Source organism: Pongo abelii, chromosome 2 (genome assembly GCF_028885655.2).
Source record: "Pongo abelii isolate AG06213 chromosome 2, NHGRI_mPonAbe1-v2.0_pri, whole genome shotgun sequence".
NCBI lineage: Eukaryota > Metazoa > Chordata > Mammalia > Primates > Hominidae > Pongo > Pongo abelii.
Genome location: NC_085928.1, coordinates 72,959,573 through 72,985,894, shown reverse-complemented (window position 1 = coordinate 72,985,894; position 26,322 = coordinate 72,959,573). Strand labels below are relative to the sequence as shown.

General features: G+C 38.2%; 1 long non-coding RNA gene across 8 annotated transcripts in view; it reads left to right on the top strand.

Annotated features, from left to right (window-relative positions):
• LOC129058539 (uncharacterized) overlaps nt 1-26,322 on the top strand; it is a 188,183-nt gene that overhangs the window by 148,054 nt on the left and 13,807 nt on the right. For 2 of the 8 annotated variants that reach the window (XR_010139173.1, XR_010139171.1), the window contains 2 exons: nt 16,092-16,201; nt 17,385-17,632. The exons of 5 other annotated variants lie outside the window; for them this stretch is intronic. This is a non-coding gene — a long non-coding RNA (uncharacterized LOC129058539). Of the gene's footprint in view, nt 1-16,091; nt 16,202-17,384; nt 17,633-26,322 lie in introns of those variants that run through there. One more of the 8 variants, XR_010139169.1, reaches the window with a different exon arrangement.

The following is a 26,322-nucleotide window of genomic DNA, read 5'->3' as shown; positions in this document are numbered from 1 at the left end:
TTGGTGGTGGTATACATGTTAAATTACAAAAGTCAGGTAAAATGCTCATCTCAGATCTCAGTCCCTGACAAATAGTAAGAGGTAACAAAAAAGATAACTGTTGTTTTTAAATCAAAATAATTGAAAATTTTAACAGTGATCTTCCAGTAACTGGGTTATATCTAAATATTTAATCAAATAGTTTATAAAGGAATTACCACGGTCTCAGGGCCTTCATCAACTCTTTGTAGCCACTGATTTTTGCAATGACAAAAATAACACATTTCTTTCAATTCTCAAGGCTTTGATAAAAAGATAAAAAACAAGGTTCCTGATATGTCTGTGTATTTGTACTCATGTTTATATATAACTTCACAATTGAGTTTTAAAATTTTTCCAGCTCTTATTTGCTAATGACCCTGCACAGTGATCACATAATAAGTTATTGAGAATGTACTGGTAATAGGCCTTATTGCCATTTTCTAAATTCAGGTTACTGTAATCTGTCTCCTAGGCTACAATAATACTTTTTTAATAAATGTAAGTTTCTTTGAGACTCAGTAGTCCCAGTTTTTTTTTTGTTTGTTTTTTTTTTGATACAGGGTCTTGCTCTGTCATCCAGGCTGGAGTGCAATGGTGTGATCTTGGCTCAATGCAACTTCCACCTCCTGAGTTCAAGTGATCCTCCACCTCAGCTTCCTGAGTATCTGGGATTACAGGTGCATGCCACCATGCCCAGCTAATTTTTGTATTTTTGGTATAGACAGGGTTTCACCTTGTTGGCCAGGCTGGTCTTGAACTCCTGGGCTCAAGTGATCCACCTGCCTCAATTTCCCAAAGTACTGGGATTACAGGTGTGAACCACTGGGCCCAGCCAGTAGCCCCAGTTTGAAATGAAAATGATAATACCTATCTTATCTGGATGCTTATGAGGATTAATTCAAATTTTTGTATATGACATAGAGATATGTGGCTAATAAGTTTTCTAAAACTTAATTCTTTACCCCTACTTGTTAGGGGGAGCTTGATAATATGATGCTTCTGCTACCTATTATAATAAGCACAGATATATAAGCATAACCTGATAAATATATGTCCCACAAATGATCCCTACCTTTTCAAATTTAACATGTACACACCTCATTATTTAGCTTTCAGAAGTCTCTTTTTGTTGTTGTTGCAACTATGAGTATGAGGGTAGAAAGACAATCTTGTATGAGAACACATGGACACAGGAAGGGGAACATCACACTTCGGGGACTGTTGTGGGGTGGGGGGAGTGGGGAGGGATAGCATTGGGAGATATACCTAATGCTAGATGACGAGTTGGTGGGTGCAGCGCACCAGCATGGCACATGTATACATATGTAACTTACCTGCACGTTGCGCACATGTACCATAGAGCCTAAAGTGTAATAATAATAATAATAATAATAATAATAATAAAAAGAAAAAAAAAAAAGAAAGACAATCTTGTTTCCACACGTAGTATCATATGTTAAATATTTTCATTATTTAAGCTGCATTTTGGAACAGTTGCCTGGGGTTAATAGCAGGAGATTATTGCAATTTATGTTCTGAATATGCGTCTCAATTCCTATGCGGGAGGAAGGTTGGGAGAGAACTTCTTGACTGCAGTTAAAAATTCTGTTTTCCCTCCCTCTACACGACAATTACAACTGCTATCAGTGTGTCAAACATGTGGAATATGCCTCCCAAGAGAGCAGACCCCACAGTTCCTTCAAACATCAAATGCAGTGACATGGCAGATCAAAAACAATCAGTTGTTTTCTGTTTTTTAAAATATATATGACAGTCACATTCATACCAAATGATTTCAACAAGATTAATGTTATTCAAGTCAGTACCTAGAAATTAATCATTTCACCACTATTTTAGTGTTAACGAGACACTTTAGTGGAATTATTTGACAAAGACTATTCACATTAAATTGAGAGGAGATGCACAGATGTCAAAAGCTAATTAGTACCGGACAAATTCTATAGAGCATTCTGAGTTGAGTTTTAGAAATAGGATCTATGCCTTTGGAAGTTTCTCTTTTGCTTACTTTACTCTTGGATCCTGGCCTCTGTCCTCTTAGGTAACATCCAAAACCCAGTGAGGATGTGTCATCTCCCTAGATACTCCTGTTTTAAAAAGAAGCACTTTCAGAACACAATTAAAAATAATCATCATTATCATTACAGATAACACAATAAGTGTTACCATGTTATAGAAACTATGCTTGGAATATTAGGAATACCATTATTATTCCCATTCCTCAGCTAAGACAAATAAGATAAATAGACTTGTTTAAGGTCAATTTGCTTAGGCAACAACTCGTTGCTTTTTTTTGCTATTCTAAATCTTTAGTTCAATTGCTGTTTCAGGACTGTTTCTTTCTATTATGACATGTTCCTTTAGAGAAACCCAAACTCAAGTTTCTCAAATGAAATAAACAGTGACCTGGTAGGTAGTGAAGTTTAATTTTTAGGAGAGAGCCACATATTCTTTTGAAATAGTGTACTAATCAGTCCTAGAAGTTACATTGGGTTTTATCATTTGTCCTTATGTGCTGAGATTTATCAACTTTTTTTACGTTATGAGCATATTTTCCTTTGCCTCACTGAGCATAGTTATAATAGCTGCTTTATTGTAATTGTCTGCTAATTCCAAAATTTAGATAATTTGGATGATTGTCTTGTTTTAAATATTAGTCTTACAGTCCTGTCTCTTTGCACATTGAGTAATTTCTAATTTTATCCTGAACATTGTGGAAGTCATATATTGTAGTTTCTGTATTCTGTTATATTCCTCAGAAGAGCGTTAAATTTTGCTTTGGCAGACAATTAACTTGGTTGGGCTCAAAGTGAATACTCTGCCTCTTGGTTAAAAGCTGAAAACTCAATTATTTTATCTGAAAGTTGGTTGCTTTGTGTTTGCCCCACACATGTGTGGTTTAGGGGTGAGCCAGAGATTGGGCAGAGAATTTTGGTGTTTCTTTTCTAGCTCTCTTCTTTCCGTGATCCCTCTCACTTCACTTTCCAAATATTGTAGATGTCCCAGAATAATTTGCCCTCTTGTTCTTCAGGGTTTTTAATCATGGGTTTTTCAATCAGAGTTTTAGGCCCCTTTCTTGGCTCTTACTGTGGATAGTTTAAAAGCTAGAGAGAGAAAGAGAGAGAGAGAACATTGAGTGCTGTTCCTTTCTTCCAGGTTTTGATTTCTTCTCATCCTTCCCAGAATCTGCCTGCTCTTGTTCACTTTTAGGGCCTTCAGGGAGTTCATTTTTGTTTTATATCCAGAATTCATATTTTCTGTCTATGGGGGGCTTGATTTGATAGTTGCTGACCTGTCCTATTCTCTTTTGAGATTAAGAGCAAGCTAGAAATCTTTCCTAATAAACATAAATGTGCATGTGCAAATGAATATGCACAATAACACATATGCAATTTATGAGGCAATTCTATGGGGTAAATGCATCCATGTACATGTGGTGGATCTCTGTTCAAGAATCCTTGGTTCCTGTGCATAGTGCTGAGATTACAAAGTTTACCAAGATGTAGTTTTCACCCTCATAGATCCCTTGTTTAGAGCAGGGGTCAGCAAGCTTTTCTTCAAGAACAAGAGAGTAAGAATTTTAGGTTTATGGTCTGGTTTTATGACCTCCATCACAACTTCTTCAATTTTGCTGTTATAGCACAAAAGCAGACATAGGCAATACATAAATGATGGGCATAGTTATATTGAAATAAAACTTTATTTTAAAAAATAGGCTACAAGCCTATGGACTGTAGTATACTGTCCCCGATTCTAGAAGCAAGACTGCAAATAAAAATAAAAATAGTTTAATAAGAGCATCAGAGTTAAAGAGAAATCCAAAATACTAAAACAAGAGAGACTGTGATTACTAAGGGAAGATACTGGCATTGAGACTCTGTTTAAAAAGCAAAATAAAATAGCATAAACATCACAAAATTGATTTCATCTTCTTATAGCCAAGATCCAAACATCAAACAACAGCAAATAAACCTACCCCTGGCTTATGCATAGTAATTACCTCTTTATCAGTTCTGCAGACTGAAACTCTAAATCCTGGTTTGAATTAGCTGTGGCATACAGCTTCATACTGTTTTGTGACTATGTGCCATCTTTATTCCATAATGGAATATGAGTTAATAGTACAAGTGATGGTGGGGATATATTTATTTATTAACTTGTTTGTGTGTCCCTATTCTTAATGTGGTAATTATTACTTAGTACTTGGACAAACTCATTTGAACAGATGATGGGGAAAAATTCATTTTCGTCAATATCCATAACATAGAGTAGAATAGTAATAATCTCTTAAGAGATGTATGTGCAGTACATTAACATTTTATAGGAGTGAAAAATCATAAGAACATATCTAAGTGAAAGAACTAGTATGAATTCCATGGGGAAAAAAATTTAAGCTGCGTTTTAAAAGTTGGATAGATTTTTTAAAAAAGAAACACGATAAAAACATTATTCTTCTAGTCTTTTTCTAGAAATTGAAATAATACAGACTTACATGGGGAAGGTGATCCCTTAGCCCCCTCTTCCTGATCCCCAAATTCTTCTGTCCCTTTGTTGACCTCTGCTCTATTCCTCTCTCATTTCTCTTTAGGAGGAGAGAATACTGATGTGATCTATTCACACATATTAGTGGACAGGGTCATTGTGGAAGACAGAACAAGTGCTCACGTTTTCCCATCCATGTGGTAGAATGGCAATCTAATTATCCAAACCTACATACCTACTGGACATTGCTTTTGATTTCTGTACTTGTGTCCATTCAGAAAGTGGTAATGTTTCCAAACGCAGTAGTAATATTCCCGGTTCTTGGAGATATTGAGGATTTGATTCCAGACCACTGCAATAAAGCAAATATTGCAATAGTGAGTTGCACACATTTTTTGCTTTCCTAGTGCATATAAAATGTTTACACTACAATGTAATCTATTGTAATAGCATTGTGTGCAGTAGCATTATGTCTAAAAAATACACATACTTGAGTTTAAAAATGCCTTATTGCTAAAAAGTGCCAGCAATCATCTGAGCCTTTAATGAGTCCTAATCTTTTGGAGGGTGTTCCTCAATATTGATGGCTGCCAACTGATTATAGTGATAGTTGCTTGAAGTTTGGAGTGACTGTGGCAATTTCTTAAAGTACGACAACAATGAAGTTTGCTGCATGAACTTACTCTTTCATTCACAAAAGATTGCTCTGCAACATGCGATGCTGTTTGATAGCATTTTACCCACAGTAGGATATCTTTCAAAACTGGAGTCAATCCTCTTAAACAATATCATTCTACCATAAAGACACATGCACATGAATATTCATTGCAACACTATTCACAATAGCAAAGACATGGAATCAACCTAAATGCCCATCAATGACAGACTGGATAAAGATAATGTGGTACGTATACACCATGGAATGCTATGCAGCCATAAAAAAGGAGATCATGTCTTTTGCGAGAACATGGATGGAGCTGGAGGCCCTTACCTTCAGCAAACTAACACAGGAACAGAAAACCAAATACTGCACGTTCTCACTTATAAGCGGAAGCTAAGTGATGAAAACTCGTGAACACAAAGGAGGGAACAACAGACACTGGGGTCTACTTTGGGGGCAGGGTTGGAGAAGGAAGAGGAGCAGAAAAGATAACTATTGGGTACTGGGCTTAATACCCGGGTGATGAAATATTGTGTATAACAAACTCTCATGTCACATGTTTATCTATGTAACAAAACTTCACATGTACCCCCTAACCTAAAATAAAAGCAAAAAAAAAAAAAATCCCCTTAAACCCTGTTATGCTTTATGAACTACATTTATGTAATATTCTAAATACTTTGTTTTCATTTCAGCAATATTCATAGCATCTTCACCTGGAGTAGATCCACCTCAAGGAATTCCTTTCATTGCTCATTCATAAGAAGCAACTCTTCATCTATTCAAGTTTTATCATGAGATTGCAGCAATCCAATTACATTTTCAGATTTCACTTCAAATTCTAGTCCTCTTGCTGTTTCTACCAGATATGCCATTACTTCCTCCACTGAAGCCTTGGGCACCTCAAAGTCATCCATGAGGGTTGCAATTAACTTCTTCCAAACTTCTATTGATGTTAATATTTTGACCTCCTCCCATGAATTATGGATTTTTTTAGATTTATTTTTAGTTTTATGGGTACATAGTAGGTGTTTATATATATGGGATACATGAGATATTTTGATACAGTCATACAATGTGTAATAAACATATCAGAGGAAATGGGGTATCCATCACCTCAACCATTTGTTATTTCTCTGTGTTGCAAACTTTCTAATTATACTCTTTTCATTATCTTAAAATGTTCAATAAATTATTTTTGACTGTAGTCACCCCGTTGTGCTATGAAATACTAGATTTTATTCATTATAACTATATTTTCGTACTCATTAGCTATCCTCACTTCCTCCACCTCTACCTGCATAATATCCTTCCCAGCCTCCGGAAACCATCATTCTATTCTCTGCCTCCATTAGTTGTATTGTTTTAATTTTTAGCTCACACAAATGAGTGAGAACATGTGAAATGTGTCTTTCTGTGCCTGGCTTAATTCATCTAACATAATGTCCTCCAGTTCCATCCACGTTGTTGCAAATGGTGGTATCTTATCCCTCTTTATAGTTAAATAGTACTCCATTGTGTATAAGCACCACATTTTTATTTTTCTGTTTGTTGGATGATAGACACTTAGGTTGATTCCAAATCTTAACTATTGTGAACAGTGCTACAATAAACATGGGAGTGCAGATATTTTGTCGATATACTGATTTCCTTCCTTTTGGTTATACACCTAGCAGTGGGATTGCTAGATTGTATGGTAGCTCTGTTTTTAGTTTTTGAGAAACTCCATACTATTCTCCATAGTAGCTGTACTAATTTACATTCTGACCAATAGTGTATGAGGGTTTCCCTTTATGTTCTCTCCAGCATTTATTTATTGCCTGTCTTTTGGATAAAAGCTATTTTAACTGAGGTGAGATGATATCTCATTGTAGTTTTGATTTGCATTTCTCTGATGATCAGTGATGTTGGGCACCTTTTCATATATCTGTTATTTGTATGTCTTCTTTTGAGAAATTTCTATTCAGATCTTTTGCCCATTTTTAATCAGATTATTAGAATTTTTTCTGTTGAGTTGTTTGAGCTCACATATTCTGGTCATTAATCACTTGTCAGATGGATAGTTTGCAAATATTTTCTCCCATTCCGTGGGTTGTCTCTTCACTTTATTGATTGTTCCCTTTGCTCTGCAGATTTTTAACTTGATGTGAACTCATTTGTCCATTTTTGCTTTGGTTGACTGTACTCATGCGGTATTTCTTCACAAATCTTTGCCCAGACAAATATCCGAGAGAGTTTCCCCAGTGTTTTCTTTGAGTAGTTTCATAGTTTGAGGTCTTACATTTACATATTTAATCCATTTTTATTTTATTTTGTATATGGTGATAGATGGTGTCTAGTTTCATTCCTCTGCATATGGATATTCCAGTGTCATTTATTGAAGAGACTATTCTTTCTTCAGTGTATGTTCTTGACATCTTTGTTGAAAATGAGTTTACTGTAGATGTAAGGATTTAGTTTTGGTTTCTCCATTCTGTTCCATTGGCCTGTGTGTCTGTTTTTATGCCAATACCCTGTTGTTTTGATTACCATATCTCTGTTGTATAGTTTGAAGTCAGGTAATGTGATTCCTCTAGTTTTGTTTCTTTTGCTTAATATGACTTTGAGTATTCTGGGTCTTTGTTAGTTCCATATAAATTTTGGATTGTTATTTCTATTTCTGTGAGGAATGTCATTAATATTTTTATGAAGATTGTATTGAATCTGTAGGTTGATTTGGATAGTATAGACATTTTAACAATGTTGATTCTTCCAGTTCATGAATGTGGAATATCTTTCCATTTTTCTGTGTCCTAATCAACTTCTTGTATCAATGTTTTACAGTTTTCATTGTAGAGATCTTTCACTTCTTTTGTTAAGTTAATTCCTAGGTATTTTATTTTATTTGTAGCTATTATAAATGGGATTGCTTTCTTGATTTCTTTTTCAGATTGTTCCCTGCTGGCAAATAGAATGCTGCTGATTTTTGGATGTTGATTTTGTGTCTGCAACTTTATGGGATTTATTTATCAGTTCTAATAGTTTTTTGTTTTGTTTTCTTGTTGTTGTTAGAGTCTTCAGGTTTTTCCAAATATAAGGTCATATTGGCTGCAGACAAGGATAATTTGACTTCTTCCCTTTTAATTTGCGTGCCTTTATTTCTTTCACTTGTGAAATTGCTCTAGGTAAGAATTCCAGGACTACACTGAATAACAGTGGTGAAAATTTGCGTCCTTGTTTTGTTCCAGATCTTAGATGAAAAGCTCTCAATTTTACCCCCATTCAGTATGATACTAGCTGTGGGTCTGTCATATGTGACTTTTATTGTGTTGAGATATGTACCTTCTATGAACAGTTTTTTGAGGGCTTTTATCATGAAGGAATGTTTAATTTTATGAAATGCTTTCTCAGCATCAATTGAAATGATCATGTGGTTTTTGTCCTTCATTTTGTTGACACCATGTATCAACAAAATCAACATCGATTGATTTTCATAGGTTTAACCATTCATGCATCTCTGGAATGAATTCCACTTGGTTAAAATGAATAACCTTTTTAATGTGTTGTTGTATTTGGTTTGCTAGTATTTTGTTGAGGGTTTTCACATCAATGTTCATCAGGGATATTGGCCTGTGCTTTTGTTTTTTTGATGCATCTTTGTCTGGTTTTGGTATCAGGATAATACCGGCCTCATATAAACAATTTGGAAGTATTTTCTCTTCCCCTATTTTTAGGAACACTTTGAGTAGGATCGATATTAGTTCTTTCTTAAATGTTTGATAAAATTCAGCATTGAAGCCATCAGGTCCTGGATTTTCTTTGCTGGGAGACGTTTTATTTTGGCTTCAATCACATTTCCTGTTACTGGCCTATTCAATAACAGGCTTTAGGATTTCTTCATGGTTCAATCTTGGTAGGTTATATGTGTCTAGAAATTTATTCATTTCTTCCACAGTTTCCAATTTATTGGCATATCTTTGCTCCTGGTAGACACTAATGATCCTTCGAATTTCTGTGATCTCAGTTGTAATCTCTCTCTTTTCATTTCTGATTTTATTTACTTGTGTCTTTTTTCTTCTTAGTCTGGCTAAAGATTTGTCAATTTTGTTTATCTTTTCAAAAAACCAACTTTTTGTTTTATTGATCTTTTATATTGGTTTCTTAATTTCAAATTCATTTATTTCTGCTCTGATCTTTATTATTTTTTTTCTTATACTAATTTTGGGTTTGGTTTTCTCTTGCTCTTTTAGTTCCTTAAGATGCATTGTTATTTGATTTTTTTCTACTTTTTTGATGTAGGCAGTTATTGCTACAAACTTACTTATTAGCAGTGTTTTTGCTATATTCCATAGGTTTTGGTATGTGCTGTTTCCATTTTCATTTGGTTCAAGAAAGTTTTTAATTTCCTTCTTAATTTTGTCATTGACCCACTAGTCATTCATTAGCATATTGTTTAATTCCATGCATTTGTATAATTTCCAAAGTTCCTCTCATTATTAATTTCTAGTTTTATTCAATTGTAGTCAGAGAAGATACTTGATATAATTTCCATTTAAAAAAAATGTAAGACTTGATTTGTGGCCTAACATATGATCTATCCTTGACAGTGATCCATGTGCTTAGGAGAAGAATATGTATTCTGCAGCCATTGGATGAAACGTTCTGTAGTTATCTATTAGATCCATTTGGTCCATAGTACAAATTAAGTATGACATTTCTTTGTTGATCTTCTGTTGGCATGATCCGTCCAATGATTAAAGTGGGATGTTGAAGTCTCCAGCTATTATGGCATTTGGGTCGGTCTCTCTCTTTGGCTTGAATACTTGCTTTACATATCTGAATGTTTCAGTGTTGGGTTAACATGGATTTATACTTGTTAAATCCTCTTGCTGAATTGACCCTTTTATCATTATACAATTACTTTCTTCATCTCTTTTTATAGTTTTTGTCTTGAAATTGATTTTGTCTGATGTAAGTATAATATATTTTTCCATACCTTTATTTTCAGTCTATGTGTGTCTTTTTAGGTAAAGTGTGTTTCTTGTAGCCATCATATTGTTGGATTTTTAAAAATCCATTTAGCCTTTTGTCATTTGATTAGAGAGTTTAGTCTATTTACATTCAATGTTACTATTGATAAGTAAGGACTTACTCTTGCCATTTTGTTATTTGGTTTCTGGTTGTTTTTTGGTATTATATTCCTTCCGTCCCTCCTTCTTTCCTTCCTTCCTTCCTTCCTGCCTTCCTGCCTTCTTGCCTTTCTGCCTCCCTGCCTTACATTTTTCTTCCTTCCTATCTTTTTTTGTGTGAAGTGATTTTTTTTCTGGTGGTATGACTTAATTTCTTGCTTTTCATTTTTTTGTGGTCTGTTGAAGGTTTTCTGATTTTAGGTTACCATGAGGTTTGCAAATAACATCTTATTACCCATTATTTTAAACTGATGAAAACTTAACTCTAATTAGAAAACCAACTAACCACCCAAACAAACAAACAAGCAAAGACAAAGCTAATAAAGGCTCTACACTTTAACTTCATCTCCCCTACTTTTTAACTTTTTGCTATTTCTATTTCTATCTTATTACACTGTTATGTCTTAAGAAGCTGTTATAATTATCATTTTTGATAGGTTTGTCTTTTTGTCTTCCTTCTCATGATATGGGTAGTTTATATACCACAATTACAGTGTTATAATATTCTGTATTTGTCTGTATACTTAGTATTATTAGTGAGTTTTGTACCTTCAGTTGATTTTTTAATTACTCATTAATGTTCTTTTCTTTCAGATTGAAAAACTCGCTTTAGCCTTTCTTGTAGAACAGGTCTGGTGTTGACAAAATCCCTCAGCTTTTGTTTATCTGGGAAAGTCTTTATTTCTCCTTTATCTTTGAAGGATATTTTGCCAGATATGATATTCTAGGATAATTTTTTTTTTCCTCCAGCACTTTAAAATACGTAATGACCCTCTTTCTTGGCCTGAAAGGTTTTCACTGAGAAGTCAGCTGCCACATGTATTGAAGCTCCTTTATATGTTATTTATTTCTTTTTTCTTGCTGTTTTTAGGATGCTTTCTTTATCCTTGACCTTTGGGAGTTTGATTATTAAATGTCTTATTTGGGCTTAATCTGTTTGGTGTTCTATAACTTTCTTATATTTGAATATTGATATATTTCTCTAGGTTTGGAAAGTTCTCTATGATTATCTCTGAATAATCATTCTACTTTAATCTCTCCCTCTACCTCCTCTTTAAGGCCAATTACTCTTAGATTTGCTCTTTTGAGGCTGTTTTCTAAATCTTACAGGCACACTTTATTCTTTTTAATTCTTTTTTCCTTTTATCTCCTCTGACTGTGTATTTTCAAATAGTCTCTCTTCAAACTCAGTAATTCTTCCTTTTGCTTGATCAACTCTAATGAGACTCTGATGCATTCTTCAATTGGCCAAGTGAATTTTTCAGCTCCAGAATTTCTGCTTGATTTTTAAAAATTATTCCAATCTCTTCTTAAAATTTATTTGATAGAGTTCTGCATTCCTTTTCTGTGTTATCTTGAATTTTCTTGGAGCTTCCTTGAAACCACTACTTTGAATCCTCTGTCTGAAAGTTCACATATCTCTGTCACTCAAGGATTGGTCACTAGTTCCTTATTTGGTGCATTTGGTGAAGTCATGTTTTCCTAGCTGATCTTGATTCTTATGGATGTTCATTAATGTCAGGGCATTGAAGAGTTAGGTATTAATTTCATCTTCACAGTTTGGGCTTGTTTGTACCCATCCTTCTTGAGAAGGCTTTCCAAGTATTCAAAGGGAAGTGAGTGTTGTGATCTGAGTCTTAAGACTTTGGTCACTGCAGCCGTATTTGCATTAGGGGGCCCTCAAGCCTAGTAACACTGTGACTCTTGCAGACTCATAGGTGTAATGCATTGTTGGTCCCACTAAGATCCAGGAGAATTCCTTGGATTACCAGGCAGAGTCTCTTCTCCTCTTTTCTCACTTTCCAGCAAACAAATAAAGTCTCTCTCTGTGTGTGTGTTGAGCTGCCTGGAATTGGGGGAAGGGTGACACAAGCACTCATGTGACCACCACCACTGGGAATATGCTGGGTCACACTTGAAGCCAGCATGGTACTGGATCTTGCTTAAGGCTTGTGATGACTATTGCCTGGCTACTGCTGTTGTTTATTCAAGGCCCAAGGACTCCTTAGTCAGCAGGTAGTGAATCTTGTCAGGCCTGGATCTTTCGTTTCTGGTAAGTGGGTTCTCTTCTGGCCCAGAGTGGGTCTAGAACTGCCATCTGAAAGCTTAGGCCTGAAATCATGGATTTTATGAGTCTGCTTGGTGCTTTATTTTACTGTGGCTGAGCTGGTACCTAAGTTGCAAGACAAAATCCTTTTTACTTTTCCATTTCCTTTTCCCAAGCAGAAGGAGTCTCTCCATAAGTTACAAGCGGCACTCTCTGCAGTTGGAGAAAGGGTGATACAAGCACTTCTTGGTGGCCCCAGCTGGTGTCTCACTGTGTTGTGTGCACCCCAAGTCCATTGGCCCTAGCACAGCCTTCCACAGCACCAGGCCTTATTTATCCAGGAATTGTAGTCCTTGTGGTCTAGACTGCCTTTCAAATTTATTTAGGACTCCAGAGCCCTTTAGCCCACAGTGATGGGGCTAGCCAGAATTCAAGTTCTGAACTTGGGAATGGATGATTCCCTTCTGGCTAGGGCTGGTCTAAATACTCCCTCCATATGTGCTGGCTGAATTCTGCCCTGTGTTGCTTTCCAGTATGACAGAGCAGCATTGAGTTCCAATGCAGAGTACCACAGTCATTTTGCTATCCTTCCCCAAGCACACAGATTCTCTCTTCATGCTGCATGATGCTGCAAGGGGTGAGGGTGGGGTGGGGAGGGGCAGTGTAGATAATTCAGGACTATCTTTTGTACCCTCTTATGTGTCTCTTTGCTTGCTATGATATCAAAATCAGGTACTGTGATTGCTCACCTGATTTATGGTTCTTATGAATGTAATTTCTTGCGTGGATAATTGTTCAATTTGATGTTCTTGCAAGGAGGATGATTGTTGGAGGGTTCTCTTCAGCCATCTTGTTTCATCACCTCATCAGTGTTCTTAATGGCATCTAGAATGGTGAATTCTTTTCAGAAGGTTTTCAGTTTACTTTGCCAAGATCCATCAGATGAATCACTATCTATGGCTATGGTACTTATAGCCTTAACAAGATGTATTTCTTAAATAAGACATGAAAGTCAAAATTACTCCTTAATCCATGGGCTATAGAATAGTTGTTGTGTTAGTAGACATGAAAAGAACATTAATCTTGTACATCTCCATCAAGGATCTTGGGTGACTAGGTGCATTGTCTCTGTGCATTAGTATTTTGAAAGGAATCTGTTTTTTTTTTGAGCAGTAGGTCTCAACAGTGGGCTTAATATATTCAGTAAACCACATTGTAAACAGATGTGCTGCCATTCAAGTTTTGTTTCATTTATAAAGCACAGATAGAGTAGGTTTAGCATATTTTTTAAGGGCCTTTGGATTTTCAGAATGGTCAGTGAGCATTGGCTTCAACTTGAAGTCACCAGCTGCATTACCCCCTATCAAAAGAGTCAGCCTGCCCTTCCGAGCTTTGAAGCCAGGCATTGACTTCTATGAGCTATGAAAGTCCTAGATGGCATCTTCTTTGAATATAAGGCTGTTTTTATCGACACTGAAAACCTGTTGTTTAGTGTAGCCATGTTCATCAATAATATTAACTAGATCTTCTGGATAACTTGCTACAGCTTCTACATCAGCAATTACTGCTTCATCTTGCATTTTTACATTATGGAGACAGCTTCTTTTTTAAACCACCTGAACCAACCTTTGCTAGCTTCAAACTTCTCTTCTGTAGCTTTCTCACCTCTACCACCCTTCATAGAATTGAAGAGAGTTAGGGCCTTCCTCTGGATTAGGTTTTGGCTTAAGAGAATGTTGCAGCTCTATCCAGACCACTCAAACCTTCTTCATATCAGCAATAAGCCTGTTTTGCTTTCTTATCATTCATGTGTTCACTGCAGTGGTACTTTTAATTTCCTTCAAGAAGTTTTTCTTTGCATTTGTATCTTGGCTAACTGGTGAAAGAGGCCTATCTTGGCTCTCAATATGCCTTTTTCACTAAGCTTAATCATTTCTAGCTCTTGATTTAAAGTGAGAGATGTGTGACTCTTCCTTTCACTTGAATAGTTAGAGGCCATTGTATGGTCATTAACTGGCCTCCTTTCAATATTGTTGTCTCAGGAAATAGGGAAGCCTGAAGAGAGGGAGAGAGGTGGGGGAATGGCCAGTTGCTGGAGCAGTCAGAACACACACAACATTTATCAATTAAGTTTGCCGTCTTATGTTGGGCAGTTTGTGGTGCCTAAAACAATTACAATAATAACGTCAAATACCACTGATCACAAATCATTATATCAAATATGATAATAATGGCAAAGTTTGAAATATTGAGAGTTACCAAAATGTGACACAGAGACCTGAAGTGAGCACACGCTGTTAGAAAAATGTCACTGATAGATTTGCTCGACTCAGGGTGTCTACAAACCTTCAATTTGTAAAAAATGCAGTATCTGTGAAATGTAATAAAATGAGGTCTCCTATATCAAGATAGGCATATAAGAAAGCAACAGGGCCTACTTATCACTTGTACCAAATTGGGTATTCCCAATTCAGCTTTATCTGATGCCTGCATGTAGTATCTTGAGCATTAGTATAAGTAAAAATAAAATAATAGGTTGCTTCTTACTTAGTTTCTTTTCTTTAGGTAAAAATCTTCCTTGGAAAATCTGGCCCCACAGTCTGTCATAATAAAATCCTACATGGAAGCCAATATCAATTAATTGAAATTAGCATGGAGGCACAATCTATTTTCCACACTTGCTCTGCAGCCATTCTGCCTGGAAGCATATGTGCTCATTACCGTTATGTTGAACATATTAGCCATGTATTTATCTCATGCATCTGTGGGCTTTCTACTGGGTCTACTTTGAAGCTGTGGGAGGTCACCACAGAACATCATTAAACAACTGGGGAGGAAAGACTCAGTAGGAAAATTCAAATAGCAAGAAAAAGGTCATGAATCACATAAAATTCAAAGTGAAACATGCTTTGAATTCACTAGAAGTTTCTTGAAACATTCTTAGTTGTATGTAGGGGAATATCTTTGGAATGAATCAGTGATCGTTTCTTCCTCAATACCATAGAAAGTTGTATAAAACAGAGAGTCTTCTTTGAAACCAGTTAAAGAAGCTTGGCTTAATTTTCTTGATCTGGAAATGCAAGCACATCAGCAAGGATGTAAAAAAGTACTGAGAAACTAATCACTTGCTTTTGGATGAGGCAGCTATGATTTTCATTGAATTTTGGGGAAAACACCAGCTTTTTATTACCTTAAGTACAAATATTCTTGAACTTCAGCAGTCTTAGTATTCAGCTACCAGGTGTTTTGTGCTATTATGTCAGAGTTACTGAAGAGAGATGTGCCTTCTCTTCTGACACTGGTTTATAAATGGCTGATACACACTTTCGTCAGTTGCTCAAACTGTGGTTCGTCAATTACCGGTAGCAGGATCATCACCTGGAGTACTTGTTAAAAATGCAGATACCTGCTTATCGCCCCAGACTTCCTGAATAAAAATATCAACATGGGATGCAATGCATGAAAATCTGAAATTTTTAACAAGCATAATTGATAGTAATATTGTGAACAAGTGTTTAGACCCGTGCCTAAACTTCACCCAGTTTAGTTGCACCAAATATGCTTGTCAAATCTTTGGAATACAGGTTAATGTATTAGGCTTGAACTAAGAGACGTGGTGTCATAACTCATTGAAATCTAAAGACAATTAGTCTGATTTTTTTTCTTTCTCCTAATGTATCCCCCTTAATTCTAGTTTTTCTAGGTTCAAAAGAAAGAGGAGGGAAGAGGAGTAAAACACATATCTATTAAAAAGCAAGAAGGTTAAATAAATTGAAGCTTTTTATTTTTCTTTCTCTGCCTAATGTAAGTCAAACAGTGTTTAAAAACCTAAGTTTGTGTTTTGTTGCAATGTAAAATAGGTCTCTTGTATAGCATGCTTGTTTTAATATCAAAAAATAGCCATTTGAAGCCCCAAGCAAGCAGGGAGGGAGTGTGCAGCACAATCTGCAAGAAGATGACTATTTTAAAAATTTAAGCATCTCACATACAGGCATCCATCAATAAGACTGTAGTGATATCATTGCTCGCTGCAATGTTGTTATAAATATGTTGCAGTGAACATTGCTACAGGTCTTAAGGCTCTGTATGATTCTGTCTGGAGAGAATAAAATAGGATTTTACAACATCTGATCTCAATGCATTTTGATTCTAGTGATGCATTTCTGAACATGACTGTCAAAGAAACAAATAAGCATGTAGAAGGTGACTTTATGGTGGCATCTATAAAGAAAATTGAAGTGGGGGAAGTGGCAACTTTTTGGATAATTCAGGAAAGTGAGGGAAATATATAGTTTGGATTCTGAATTATTTATTCAGGCTTTCTATGTTAATCCAATTCATCATAGTTGTTACTCAATTTTACATTTCCTGTGTAGCTGTAGGCTGTAATATGTTCCTTTTAGTGTGATCCTAGTAGATTCACAGTCAGTGGTCTGAATGGGCTTTCCTTGTCTTCTCATTTGTATGCAATGATAATTATGGTCGTAGTAAACATTTATCGAACATTTATGTGCCAATCACAGCTCTAATTACTCTACTGCTCATTCATCCTTTATAACAGCTCTACGAGGTAGATATTAACATTTCCATTTTATAGATGAAGAAAACGACTCAGACGACTCAAAAAATTTGCACAACTACATAGTAGCACATCTAGAGTTCAAAATTGCTTGACTAATTTTAAGGCTCTGCTTTTTATCTGCTACAGTATGCTGAGACCTGTGAAAATGAGGTTTGATTCAAAAGCAACCTTAGTGTTGTTTTCGGTCCTCATTCTATAGCTTAATTCATAGCAAGTAGCATATAAGAAAAAACTGTGAGGATGAAACACAACGGCACTGAGTGTGGGATCTAGTTTTCTGAAAAGCCTCAGAGGAGTCAGGTATTGCAACTTGCAAGGATGTAAGGGATGAGGATTGCTCAATGGAATATGAAAGGTGGAAGAGACCTGGGCAGATTAATTTCTCTACCTTCCTCTCTCTAACAGACTGCCCCAAGATGTGATTCTTCTTTGCAGTCTTTCTGGAGAAGTTGTATGTGACAAGCAAACATGTCTCCTGAGTGTCCTGTTGGTCTCGTGGCAGCTTGTTGTAAAGTGGAGAAACATCATTTCACATCACTTTTTCTTTGCTTCACTTCTCTCTCTCTCTTTTTTTTTTTTTTTAATCTCACCCTCACTGTTTTGGGCTTACACCTTCCAAATAAAAGGTATGCTACCATAATGGGGTGCTCGATCGGATGCCTCATGTAATACTTCTTAAAGTTCTGAGGCTGAAACAGTAATCAGTATATGCATAGGCCTTGCATGTGCCAGACCCATTGTGTCAGACACATTAACTCACTTACGCCTGGCAAAAAACTTAATGAAATACTATTACTATTATCATTCCCATTTTACAGATAAGGAAATTAAAGTACAGAGATGTTAAGTCCTTCCATGGAATCCAGCATAAAAAGAGGATTTTGTACATGTTTACTGCACATGGACACATGAATGAATGAATGAATGCAAGCTTGCTCAATGGAATAAAATGGCAGGGAAAATTTCAACTTCTAACGTTCACTGGACGCTACCACTTACATTATTCCATTTCTGAAGAAAAATCAATCCAGCATCTAGCAAAATACATTGCACAGATTAGATAATCAACATTTACTTGTTAAAGTAATGCACACAATATTTTCTAAGCTCCATTTTTGGGGGTGAGACAACAGATACAAAATATTTTTCTAAATATTAATGGATGCACAGACATACAAGGGATTGAATAACATGGTTCAAGGAGCTCAGATTATGAGGGAAGATACTAACTTGAAAGATACTTTGCTACACCTTTGCTTTGTTTACCTGAAATAGAGCTTAGTTGCTGAAATTCAAAGTTCCTTAGGATTACAACACCAACAACGAATAAAACAAATAAAAGATACTGCCATGAAAATCACTCTGGTATCCAGAAAAATAAATAGCCAAGAAATGAAGCATTTTTTTGTGCTCTATAAATTTTTCTTGGCATCATTTGTAGTTGGTCCTTTGCTAATTGTCTTTGTTTCCTGTTTGATATGACTGCTAGTGGTATACTGGTCCATGTTCAAGTATTGATGAGAGCTTTGAGGGACTTGGGAAGGCTTAAAGATTCAGCAAGGATTGGAAACAAATGACTGGAGAATAAAAATGATACAAGGGTGCCAAAGCTTAACCTAAAGCTTCAGTTTTCTGATATGGTTGATGATTCCAACTTCCTTAGATATTTCTGCATTTTTTCCCTTTTTTCCCCAAATTATTCCATCTGGTTTTTAAATGAGTTGATTTTGTGTAAAAAATGGAACATCAGAACTTGGAGTAAAATTACAATTAAGCCCAGTTTATTTTTACCATATTATAGATGATTTCCTGAAAAGTCTTTACAGCCTTAGAGCCAAGTTTTTAAAGCCTGTCATTTTCCATTGCACTATAATCAGACATCTACCTGACAAACTATTTCTATACCTCTGTGTAAGGAAAGTTGTGGATGTGGATGTGGTCATTCACCTTTGGGGAACTCTTGTACACATTGTCAGATGCTAGTTGAATCTTACCATCAGTAAAGCTAGAATATCCATACTGATTTTTAAGATCCAGTCAAATCGTAAGCTCCAAAATGATCTCCTTTGACTCCATGTCTCACATCCAGGTCATGCTGATGCAAGAAGTGGGTTCCCATGGTCTTGGGCAGCTCCACCCCTGTGGCTTTGCAGGGTACTGCCCCTCTCCTGGCTGTTTTCATGGGCTGGTGTTGAGTGTCTGCAGCTTTTCCAGGTGCACAGTGAAAGCTATCAGTAGATCTACAATTCTGGGGTCTGGAGGACAGTGGTCTTCTTCTCATAGCTCCACTAGGCAATGCCTCAGTGGGGACTCTGTGTGGGGGCTTGTACCCACATTTCCTGCCCACACTGCCCTAGCTGAGGTTGTCCATGAGGGCTCCACCCCTGCAGCACACCTCTGTCTAGACATCAGGCATTTCCATACATCTTCTGAAATCTAGACAGAGGTTCCCAAACCTCAATCCTTGACTTTATGCACCTGCAGGCCAAACACCACATGTAAGCCACCAAGGCTTGGAGTTTGCATCTTCTGAAGCAACAGCCTGAGCTCCACATTGTCCACTTTTAACCCATGGCTGGATTGTAGGGCACCAAGTCCTAAGACTGCACAAAGCAGCAAGGCTGTGGGCCCAGCCCACGAAACCATTTTTCCCTCCTAGGCCTCCTCGCTTGTGATGGGAGGGGCTGCTGTGAAGACCTCTGACATGCCCTGGAGACATTTTCCCCATTGTCTTGGTGATTAACATTTGGTTTCTCATTATTTATACAAATCTCTGCAGCAGGGAATTTCTCCCCAGAAAATGAGTTTTTCTTTTCTATCACATCATCAGGCTGCAAATTTTCTGAACTTTTATGCTCTGCTTCCCTTTTAAATATAAGTTCCAATTCCAAACCATGTCTTTGTGAATACATAAAGCTGAATGCTTTTAATGGCACCCAAGTCAACTCTTGGACACTTTGCTGCTTAGAAATTTCTTCCCCCAGATACCCTAAATCATCTGTCTCAAGTTCAAAGTTCCACTGATCTCTAGGGCAGGGGAAAAATGCCACCAGTCTCTTTGCTAAAACATAGCAAGAATCACCTTTATTTTAGTTCCCAACAAGTTCTTCATCTCCATCTGGGACTACCTCAACCTGAACTTCATTTTCCATATCACTATCAGCATTCTGGTCAAAGCCATTCAACAAGTCTGTAGGAAGTTCCAAACTTTCCCACATCTCCCTGTCTTCTTCTGAGCCCTCCAAACAGCTCCAACTTCTACCTGTTACCCAGTTCCAAAGTTGCTTCCACATTTTCGAGTATCTTTATAGCAGCAGCCCACTCCTGGTACTAGTAAGCTGGTACATTCTCATGCTTCCAATAAAGACATACCCAAGACTGGGTAATTTGTAAAGCAAGTAGGTTTAATGGACTCATAGTACCATATGGTTGGGGAGGCCTCACAATAATGGTGGAAGATGAAGGAAGAACAAAGGGACTTCTTACATGGTGGTGGGCCAGAGGGCTTTTGCAGGGGAACACTCATTTATAAAGCCATCAGATCTCATGAGACTTATTCACTATCACAAGAGCAGCATGAGAAAGACCCACCCAAGAACTCCCACTGGGACCTTCCCAAGACGTGTGGGAATTATGGGAGCTACAATTCAAAATGAGATTTGGGTCTGGACGTGGCCACACATTATCACCCACTAAGATGGTGGATTTATCTAATTTATTTTTAACTTTTTATTTTAAAATAATAGAGTGAGAGGAGTTGCAAAAACAGTACAGAGAGATTCTGCCTATGCTTCACCCAGTTTTCCCCCATGGTTGTATTTTTATATAACTATAGTATATAATCTCTACCAGGAAATTGACATTTGTACAATGTGTATGCCTAGACCTGTGTCATTTAATTGCATGTGTAGATTCCTCAACACTGATTGCACTGCAATTAAGACACAGATCTATTTAGGGGAATAGAAGATTAAGGTCTTCTATTCTCTTTTATAATCATATTCAAATCCTGCCTACTGCCATCCCTAACCCCTGGCAACCACCAGGCTCTTTTCCATCACTATAATTTTGTCATTTTGAGAATGTTATATAACCTGAACCTCAAAGTATGCAACCTTTTGAGACTGGCTTTTTAATTTCAGCATAATACTTTTGGGACACATCCAAATTTGTTGTATTAATAGTTTACTGTTTTTTGTTGCTGATAGTGGTGTATGGTATGGATGTATCACATTTTGTTTAACCATTTAGCTATTGAGGAACATACTCTCAGTTTTTGGCTATTGAAAATAAAGCTGTTACTAATATTTGTTACAGGTTTTTATATGGGCATACAGTTTATTTTTTCTGGATACATGTCCAGAAGTACAATTACTGGGTTCTCTAGTAAGTGTATGCTTAGTTTTTTAGGAAACTGTCAAACTATTTTCCAGAGTGGCTGTACCATTTTGCATTCTGCCAGCAATGTATAACAGATCCACTTTCTCTGCATCCTTGCCAGCATTTTCTATTGTCAATATTTTTTATTTTACCTGTTGTAACAGAAATTTTTAACAGAATAGATCATCATTTCTTATTATGGTCTTTACGTACATTTCCCTAATGAATAGTGATGTTGATATAGTGATGTTGAATATTTTTTATGTGCTTATTTGCCATCTGTATATCCTCTTTGCTAAAATGTCTCTTCATGTCCTTTGCCCATGTTCTAACGGATTTCTTCATTTTTACTGTTGAGTTTTGAGACTGTTTCGTCTTCCCTAATCTGCACCCAGAGTCACCCCAAAGGGGCAGCAGAAGAGTTCCCACAAAGGAGTGCCCAAGCCATCCAGAGATGAAGCTGGTTGAGATTCCAAAAAAGGAAGCACTGAATGCTGTGGTGATAAGTCCAAAGCATTTATTAAGGGAACTTACAGCATGCTGCAGAAGTCCTCACTACTGACAGCAAGAGAAAAAGGGTGTTCTACCTGGGATGTCCACAGTGAGGAGTTCAGGGTATGGACTTTATATGAGGGTTTAAAAAATTTGGCTTGGGACCAGATTAATTTCTTTCAGTGATTTGAGCAACAACCTAGATACCTTTATTAGTACCTGAAAATGTTCGAGGCTCCAGTTTGCATTCAGGCCTGCTAGGAAAAACCTGCAGCTTGCTGGGTCACAGAGCTGTCAATGCACTCTGTGATCTTTGGTCAGGACATGGAAAGAAAGTTGGGGGACTACAATTTACACCCCTGACTAGCTGTTATAACTTCACACACCCATCTCTTCTGACATGTTCCCTGAGCTGGCAGGAAAGGGTGGAATTGCTTTTAAGGTCCTTTTCCCTAACTTTATGACACATTGCCAACAAAACAGCAACAGTAAATACAGGTGCATGTGACGAGACCTAAAATCACAGTTCCCAAAAGGCTTACTAGCAGTGCTTTCCACTGAGGCTCCAATTCTGAGAACTATGATTTGATTGTAGACCACCAGAAGTCAAACCCCCATGGTCAATTAGCTGTAATTGCTTTTGTAAATGAAGAGGGATTGATTAACGTCAGCTTCTTTGTCTGGCATATATACACAACATTCAGTTTTAAAAAGGGCACAGATTCCTCCCTGCTCAGCTGTCAGCATGTCTAGAGCCATTCAGTTCTGTAGGACACTTTCCTCATTGTGGCTGTTTCAATGTTCAAGGACTCCAAACCATGCTCAGTGTCATTCAGAGCTCTGGAGACACGTCTTTGAAGGGCTTCCACCTTCTGCACAACATCAACAGAGACTTCCAGGGGGTACAAATACAGTCAATCAGTCATCCCACCAAAAACAAACAAATAAAAACAGACCTACTTCACCAGCCCCTATAGATGGGCTCAGTGAGGGGGACAGGGATGGTGTCAGAGATCCTGGAGGGTACCTACATGAAGCCAAGGGTATATCATCCAAGCCATCTTAGGAGAACCCAGGGCCAGAGGTGAGTACTAGTGAGCTACTGGGTACCAATCAAGGCAGTCCAATATGTTGCTGCCCTACAAAACCAGTCTGTGGCAAACCAGTCTGTGTCCCTAAGTATAACAATGTGTTTTCATCCGGCAGTTGGGAAGAGCCCTAGTGTCTGGTATTGTTTACCTGAGTGTCCTTAGAGTGATTACTTTGTTCCTGACAGATCTCTGTAACCAGAGAGCATCCCTGCTGTAGGGGTGAGCCACAAAAAACCATCCCCCATTTGCCAGTACGATCCCTATTGCAGGGATGTGGTGCTCTTCAGGGAAGTCCTGGCTTTGGTTGTTGCCTCCCTGTGGGACATGTTCAGGGAAAAACTTACATTGTGTTCAGGGTTGCTGGATGTCGCATCCCTATTGCATTTGCATGCATGTCAGAGGTATCTAGAGTACCAATTTCCATGTGTTGTTCAGTTATATGGGTTTGTACACAGTGGCTCAGTGTACCAGCGCATTCCTCCTTAGCTACTCAGGGGCATAAGGCCATGTGTCTGCTAATTAGATCAGCCTTGGCTGTGGGCTGTGTGATGGGCCCAGGCCAGGAAAACGTTTTCAGAGGATATCCGAGCTCTGGAGGGGATGATATAACAGCAAAGAAGAAGGCAGCTCAAGCAAACAGCAAAAAGACAAAAAAAAGATTAGGAATACAGGGCGGGACCTCCTGCCCCACCTGTGTAATAAGACTTGTATTAGAATCCCCCTCTGCAATAATCTCAGAAGCCTTGGGAACATTTCCAGGAGGGGTATACAGACCTTCTGTCCCAGTGCGAGAGGTGTTGTAGACTCCACAGTGATAGTCTGGGTGAAATCCACTGTACTAGTGCCACTTTGGTGCCCAGTGGTATGGGGGCACTGCCTGCCCACTGCCAGTGTGTCTCCCCAGGCCCTTCATGGAAAAGGAAAGTGGGGGTCAAGTCCAGGGCAGTGGTGGCCTCCCACCTCAGGGGAAGAAGGATTACTAGTCCAGCCCAGTGGTACTTTCTACCCCTTATCTCGCTTCAGGATTCCCTGCCCAGGAGTTATGGGACAAGGAGAGCACAAAATCAGGCCAGTCCATGTGGAACTGAATTCCAGGCTTAGTTTTTTTCCATACCCCTGTGGCTTGCACCTGGCTGTTTATATCCATTACATGTTCATAAGCCAACTTTCCTCCCATAATGGGAGCTTCATTCAAGGCACATACAACTTCTATTTAAACCACAGTCCAATTTCTCAATGAGGGGAGTCCTGTCAAGAGCTTAATTTGTTCTTTGAAGATATTATTTTTCCCTCTCTAACAGTCCTGCTCCCTGTGGGCTGTAGGGCAGATGAAACTGTCATGTCATGCCCTCCTTCTCTGCCCAGTCTTGGATGAGGGAGCCTGGGAAATGTTTCCCTTGGTCATTGATGATTGTTTTTAGGGTACTATACGTTAGTTGCAAGCATTGCAGACTCTGTATAGTCAAGGTCTGATTTGCTTTTCAATGGAGGAAAGCTTGCAAGGGGCCACTCAGTGTTTATGCATGTCAGTGTATATTGGTATACCTTACCAATTAGGGAATGGGCCAATATAATCTAGTTGCCGTGTGTCAATGGCTCTTTCCCCTCTTTTTACATTTCCAGTGGTGGCCTCTGGTGCTTGCTGAGGAGGGGCCTGGCAACAGTTGGGCCAAATTTGTATTGTCTTTTATCTGTCTTGTTTGGACACTAGTAAGCCAGAGTGCTTGGCCAATTTCCAAGTAGTATGCAGAACCCCTGTGAGCTCCCTTCTGATGTATCCAATATGCTATACCTGCTTCTTCAGGTGACCACTGACTGGGCTCAGGACAGAGTTTCTGCTTTCATATTTCTACAAGGGGTGACTGTTGGTGAGTTGCTATGTAGAACACTGCGACTTTAGCCTTGGTTGTTGTAATCGGTCCTAAATGTCTGTTCATAGTTCTGCCCCCACAATGGCCTTCCATTTATGGACCATTGATCCTTTTCCTATAGAGTTATCCACAGTGTCAACCCTTTCACGGATGTCCAGGAATCAGTACACAGAGCTACTGGGTGTGGCTCTTTCATAATCACTATCCAGACAGCGCAGGGCTCTGCCCACTGGCTGCTATACCCTGTTCCAGACTGCACCCATATGATGTGGATAGTTGGTTGCATAGCCACGGAAGTCCATCTGTGTAGCTGACCCACATTGGAGTCATCTGTGTACCAAGTACCCTTGGGTGGGTTTTTTTCTCCTTCCTTTATTTGATAAGATTTCTCTGGGGGTGGTGTTGGGACTGATTTTAAATCTACAGTTTATTGTGTAGGTCCCAAGAGGGCCTATAGTTTTATAGACAGAGGGCTGGATGTAAGATGCCTGCTCTGCTGGAGATCTGCATGACCCCTAACCAGAGTACCATTTTGTGCTACAGCCGATGTGGACATGGCAAATAGGCCAGCCACTCAACGCTTAATAGGGTAAGCTGTTTTTAATTCCACCGATGTATCTCCAGTTAGTGACACTGTTTGCAAGAGGGCCTGGTTAACTGCAAGGAACTATTTTTCTAACAGGATATAGCATTGTTCAGGTCCTCTGAACAATCGCGAGCAGAAGCTAAAGGGCATTTGTTGGTTGCTGTCTCTCTGCCAGAGGGCCCAACCTATTCCTTTCTCAGTCACAGAAATATCTAATTCAAATGTTTTTGTAGGGGTGAACATTTATAGGGCTTGTGGTTACATCACTAAGGCCTTTGCCTGAGTAAACACTTCTTCTTTTTTAATGCTCCAGTCCCAATGTGCCCCCATCTTTATCAGGCAGTATAATGGCCTGAGACATTTGGCCAAGGGGAAATGAAGGTCCTTCAGTATCCTAGCAGACCTACAAAGGGTTGCAGTTCTTTAACTGTTTGGGGACATGGGTATACCTCAATCTACTCAATCACAGCTGTTGGCAAACCCAAGTCTTACTCACCAAACCTTGCGCAGGAATTTTATGATGCCCCCTGGCCTCTGGACTTTCTGTGGGTTGATGGCCCATCCTCTGGACCACAGGTGCTCTAGAAGCTTTTGGGTAGCCTGTGCAAAATATTCAAATTTGTATAAATTAGCAAAATCTTTATGTAATGTTCCTGGTGAATGCTGAGCATATCACCTGCTATGATTTGGATGTGGTTTGTTTGGCCCTGCAAAGTCCATGTTGAAATTTTATCCCCCATTTTGGAGTGGAGCCTGGTGGGAGGTATTTGCATCATGGCAGGGGATCCTTTGTGAACTACTTGGTACCATTCTTGAGGGGTTGCATAACTTCTTGTAGTTCACATGACAACTGGTAATTGAGAAGAGCATGGCACTTTCCCTCTCCTCTCTCTTCCTTCCTCTCTTGCCATGTGATGTCTCCC